Source organism: Lepidochelys kempii, chromosome 6 (assembly GCF_965140285.1).
Source record: "Lepidochelys kempii isolate rLepKem1 chromosome 6, rLepKem1.hap1, whole genome shotgun sequence".
Lineage (NCBI taxonomy): Eukaryota > Metazoa > Chordata > Testudines > Cheloniidae > Lepidochelys > Lepidochelys kempii.
Window position 1 is genome coordinate 17866465 of NC_136385.1, and position 6204 is coordinate 17872668.

The window sequence follows — 6204 nt, forward strand, 5'->3', positions numbered from 1 at the left end:
GGCTGGATAAGCCAGTCTGGAAAAAATTTGCCATAATCTTTATAAGGATGAAACTCCCCTTTTGTCTCCAAACATCTGAATGTTTTATTTGAATCCACAGAAGAGGAGCATATATCAGAGACAAGTATTCTTGTTTTATTCCACCGATATGTCCCTAGTCCTTCAGGTCGGTGCACTGAAGCAAAATGCTCGTTATGCGCAGGAGCTCCTGCTTCACAGGGGACTTTACAGAACGGACACTGCTTCCCACAGCCAAACACTCGCTTGAAGATTTCATCTTGGGGCTTCACTGCAAGTTTTGAGAGTTTTGACTGAATTTCCAGATTTTCAAAAGTGGATAAAATTTGTTTTTCCAGATCAGGAATAAACTGTTCTATAAAAGCTGAAAATTGGTCTGCACTTGCTGTGTTTTTAAACAGTATCACTTCTAAGCTATCCCTGGGAATGACTAGATCCTGCTGCAGCTTTTCACACAAATTGTCTAAAAAGGCAGAGACTGTCTTAGTCCTCTCACCTTTGGAGTATTTCAGAACATGGCTGAATTTATTAATTATTGGGGAGAAAATCCTTTTCTCCAAATCTCCCAAACTCGCCTTCTCTTTGTAGAGCATTAACAAGTGTCTCTGTATCCAGGTTTTGATAAAATCTACATAATTCCTTGTGTATTGCACATAATTGTTAAAGTCATTTTCTTCCAACAGCTGCTTCAGAACAAAGAATTGGAAAAATCTCCGGGTGCTGTACTCAACAGACCGTTCACTGCTGAGAATGTCATCCACGATTTCTGTCCCAAGTCTCTTGTTCACATAGTCCACCAGGGCAGGTCTCAGACACTGATCACAGAAATTCCAGGCCCTGTCCTGACACTCATCTTCTCTAAGTACAGAGCTTTGAACGTGGAGAGATACTGAGGTTTCAGTTTCCCCAGACGCTGCAGAGGATCATTTTCTTTAATGAATTCTTCATGCATCGTCTGAAATGCACGAGCTTCATCCCCCAAAATGTGAAGCTTCAGGTCAACTGCAAAGCAGGCGGTGGTGTGAAGGTTTTGAACATCAGCCTGCTGAAGCCACTCGTTAATCATCCGCAACAACTCTCTGCAATAAGTTTCATCATAATCTGCTTTGCCATTTACTTTTCCATCAGTGTAACTATTGCACTCTTCTATTAAAGATTTAGCTAAAGCCTCTGTTTTATGCCAGCATTCCTGTGTCAAGAATTCTTTCACACCTGATATTTATAGTTTGTAACCTCTGAACACTTTTAAGTCTAAGTATTCCTTTTTCATTTTGAAATTTTTTGTTTAATAAGCACACAAGCTTTTGGCATCCTGTAACATCTTCCAGACTGCACTGCCCCTGTCTGCTAGGTCTCTTCTCAGCTGGAACTCCACATCTTCAAATATGTTGCATCGCTATAAAGGAATAAGTGATAATTCTGACAATGTTTCTGTCCACATGTTCTCAAATTTCTTCTCCAGTTCATCATTATTTAATTTGCAGTTGCTTTTCCTGCAATGGTTCAGAAGCCCATCCACTTTCTCTTCAATTTTTCTCTTGTACTTTGACAGCATAGCATCTGTTTTGTGTTGGCCTTTTTTAATATGAATCGCTTCTTGCCACTTGCTGAATGAATAACTCTCCAGTTCATTCCTGAGACTATTGGCACTTCTTCTAAAATCTTCTTTGTACTTTTCTATCAGGTGCAGATTTGCTGTTCCACTTTCAAAATACTGTTGTAAATGATTCAAAATCTTCTCTGCTTCTTGCCTCAGTTTTTCCTGTGCCTCACTCTTTAGTCTGATTGAAACATTAGTGTCTAGTTTATCTGGTGGCTGATTTTGGATGAAAGTTTCCTTTTCAGATACCCAGAAATGTATCTCCTTCCGAAAACCCCATTCCCACTCTGCATACTTCACAGACAGCTGGTTATAGGCTTCAGCAACAAGGCTGTTTCTAAAGCTGAAAATGAAGTTCTCATGTTTTACAGCATTCCACAGGCTCCTCACCCATGCAAGAAATTGGGGAATGTCATTGGGAGTTCTCTCTTTTGAACAATCTTTCAGAAATTCAAACAAATATTTCTTTAATTCATAAACCTTTTGACTGTATCCCAAATTCACTGGAGCCATGGGGGGGATTCCGTGCCACAGAGCAGGAATGTACCAATTGTGTTTTTCCAGATCATAATCCATAATATCAGAAAAGTTCATCTCTTTGCATTTCTTTTCCATGTTGGCTGCAGCTTTGGTCATTTCATTCAACTGTTCCAGGAGGTGTTTCCTGTCCCTCATGTTTTGTTCATGTGCAGACACATCACTGACGTTCTGATGCACAAACTGGCAGTTGGTTTTTTTCCCGATTTTCTCCATTCTGAGAAATGCATGGACCACAATTTGCAGAACATCTTTCATTTCAGTGGCATTCTCCATGGCCATGTTAAAAATCGTTATGTCACTCAGTCCAATCACTAGGTTGGCCAGCTCATTGTCATGTTGATAACTATCCTCCAGCTTGGCCAGTTCGGGGGCTTTCAAGCCTTCTGTGTCTATCACCAGGATGAAATCACAGCCCAGTTCCTGCTGAAAGTTCTCTGCCACTTTAATGAGTAATGTGAAGGCTCCTCGTGTACATCGGCCACTGCTCACTGCAAACTGCAGGCCGAACATGGTGTTGAGGAGGGTGGATTTCCCAGTGCTCTGTACTCCCAGCACCGTCAGAACCAGGATTTTGGACCTTCCCCCCAGCTTGGCATGAAGCTGACTCAGAACATCTGTTACCCACTGCAGTGAGATGTTGGAAACGTCTCCATCAATGATCTCCATGGGAAACCCTTCCAGCATGAGATCAGCTGCTATGCCTGGGAGATGGGTGAATTGCCTTTGGCTTTCTGCCATTTTACCTTCTTTAACCATTGAGCATTCCGCTTCATAAAACTGCCCCAACTCACACATGAAATGCTGCACTCCTAAGGAACTGGCAGAGATTAATTTGTCTAACTCTGCAAACATTTTGGGGTCATCTTTTGAGTTTTTTGCATTTCTCTTTATATTGATCCCATAGTTTAGAAAGATTCTCCCTAGTAATGTGATCCAGGCCAAACTTCATCCATTTCAGGAAGTAATGTTTCTCCATGGGAGGTAGTAGTCTTATTCCAGTAATAAATGTAATCAAACCATCAGTAAGGTCATGTTTATTCTGCTGAGCATGTAAATCCATTAATTTCTTTTTCAGCTGAGATTTATATTTCTCAAGTGGGGTGTCTCCTTGCTTTCTCATTCTGCACAGCTCTTTTTCCACTTCAGCCAAGTTTCTCCATGTCTCCCCTTGGAGTCTCAGCTTTTCCCTCTTGTACTTTGCCACATCTTTGATTTGTGCAGTGATTTCCTTTGCATATGTGTTTGGGGTCTGACATTCCTTGTTATCCTCATCTACCTGGATGCCTAATTGACGTGCTGTCTCAGCCATGGCTTCTATACTCACTCTCTTGGGAGAAGATTTCATTATGGCTGCTATTGCAGACTGCAGAACTTTTACAAATTGTGCCTTATTTGTGGTACCTCCTTTCCACAGCACATGTGACTTGTTCAGTTTCAGCATCGAGGCTAACTTTTTCAGGAATTCCAGCGTTTCCTTGGCTTTCCCAGCCTGATTATTGAAGTGAAGCAGTATTTAGTGGCTGATCCCTGCAGAGATGATAACAGCGCATATTCTATCTCACTGATGCTCTCAGTAACTATGAACACTGCTGAGGAGATCTCTGTTAAAAAGCTAAACTGCACCCAATGCGACTCAATATCTCCAAGCAGATTTGTAACCGCGACAGGTTCTGGGAAAAGATCTGAATTCCCCATCCCACCAGGGAAATACCAGGAAATCTCAACCAGCCCATCTGCGATTGCCCGTGGGACGTTCCCAGACTCCATGTCCCAGTGGACAAAGAAATTGTGGTGCTGCTGGGAGGGGCTGAGAACCTCATTGAGGAGGTGGGACTTGGAGAAGCTGCAGCTCCCCATCCGCACAAAGGAAATGGTTGGCATTGACGTGAGCACCAGGCTCTCCTCTCTGAACCCTCTGCTCTCTGCCAGGGAGTGCGGCCTCCACTTCCTCACCATGTCCCTCATGGCCCACAGCAGTAGGGTGCACTTGGGGGTGTCGAGGGCAGGTAGCAGCAGAGGGAGGGCAAACTGGCACATGGACATTTTGGACAGGATCTCCTGCTGTAGGAAACTGTCTGAGGAAAGCAGAATGGCACAGAGAACATCAAGGGGGTGCAGGGAATCACTGGTGTCTGTGTCACTGAGAAAAGAAAAATCTTCAGGAATATCCAGCTCTTCTTTGTCCATAGTTAGTGTTTGATCAGTGGGTGCCCTGTGCTCAAGGCTTGTGCTTCTTGCCATCCCATTCAGAGCCATGAGCTTCCTGAGGAAATGCCAAGGTAAATCTCCTGTTGTCTGAGGAGGGCAGTTCTTTAGACTTTCTGGTGTGATTTCCAGGACATCTCTCAGCTTTAGTTTCCTGCTTCTGTATTTCTCCATTTCTAACTTTGACTCGATGTACTGAAGGGCTTTTGGTCTCTCTGCAGAAAGGTAATACAACATAAACACTTTGTTAAACTGAAAATGTTTTCAGGTAGAACTCTTACTTTGGTATTAGGGCCATAATGTGAAGGAATTGCAATTATTAAACAAAAATCATGGAGGTCTGCATGCTCATTATAAGTGACAACCACTTAGAGGGGTCGTGTAGCTGGAGTACTGAAGCACCATTTATCTGGTGCAACCTTCACAGATTTGACCCAACTGTCACACTCTCAGTCATCCTAACTGAAATGCCACACTTATGGAGAGCTATGGAAATTCTTTCAGACAGGTCATGTATTCAACTAGAAATGTGGTTTTGGTTGGCCTAAAATTATTGCAATTTTGATATGAGAGGTTTCAGCCATTCATAAAATGGCCAGAGAAGAAGGAGGAGGTGGTGCTGCTGTTCCCTCCCCCAGTCCTCCCATAACATATAGCCCAGTGGATGTGGGAAAGCCAAGTTTGAAATCCTGCTCTGAAACAGGCCCCAAATTAACTTTTCTGAGTCACCAAAAATTTCAAAATATTTTAGATTTGGTTTGACGCAAACTAAATATTGTTTTTTAATGGGTTTTTTTTTTGGAACCACCACCAAACCAAACAAACAATTATTCATCCAGCTCTGCTCAGTTGCAATGCAGGCAATCCTTCAGGCAATGCATAAATTCTTCCTTCTTTCCACCTCCCTTGTTTACTACTTCACCTGATGGTGTTCTTGTCACCACTTTTCTTCTCAGTACATCACACTAGGGCAGAAAGTGAGGATGAATATGCAGTCAGCTTAATGGCCCACACTAGCAGCATATTCTACCCAGGAGACAGATCCGCAAATGTTACAAAGGCTGAATGATGACTAGAAATTGTAGCAACCAGCATGGAACTTAGAGGGAGGGTCACAAGTTGCAGGAGGGAAGAGTATGGAGAAAGCACCAGCAGGTCAGTCTGTGTGCACATGGCTCGAATGCTAAGCTCCAAGTGCTGCAGCTCTGTAAATAGTTGCTTGAACAAAGGGCTGGCTTAGTTTAATAAGACTGGATCCTCACAGAGGAAAAGATTGATGGATGAAATTGAAGCAAATTGAGAACAAACAGACAAAGGCGTATAATTTAAATAACACCAATATCTTGAACACTAGAGGTGTAGAAGCATTCGATGACAAAGTCTGTGAGTACGCTGTTCGAACATTATGCCAAGATGACCAGGCTCATATATGGTGATGAGGATAGAGCCATTGCAAAAACATGCAAGATGGAGTATTTAGGAAGAAAGGCGAAGATCATTTAAATATGTGCCTATAGAATTCAGTACCATGGCTTCAGAGAGATCTTTCTCATACCTGAGCGAGAAGATGCAATAGAGAAGCTTGAACCAAGCAATTCCCCTGGGCTGGACCCCATCTGTGACCATGAGCTAAAGCACTTTGGGAAGAAGGCTAGAGCCAGGTTGTTGGACATCAGAAATTACTCAAGCATAAAAAAGGAAGGTACCTAAATTGATGGAAATCACCAGTTACTGTTTCTCTGAAATCCGGCAAGGATCCCTCTTTTCCAGGCAGCTGTTGGCTTATATCTTTAACCAGTCTCCTTTGCAATATAATGGAAAGAACAGTACAGTCAAGGCTT

The 6204-nt window shown here is 42.7% G+C and overlaps 1 pseudogene; it reads right to left on the reverse strand.

The window, feature by feature from the left end:
* Positions 1–826: 826 nt before the first annotated feature.
* On the reverse strand, positions 827–4345 carry LOC140913333 (up-regulator of cell proliferation pseudogene; annotated as a pseudogene).
* Between the last annotated feature and the right edge of the window lie 1859 nt (positions 4346–6204).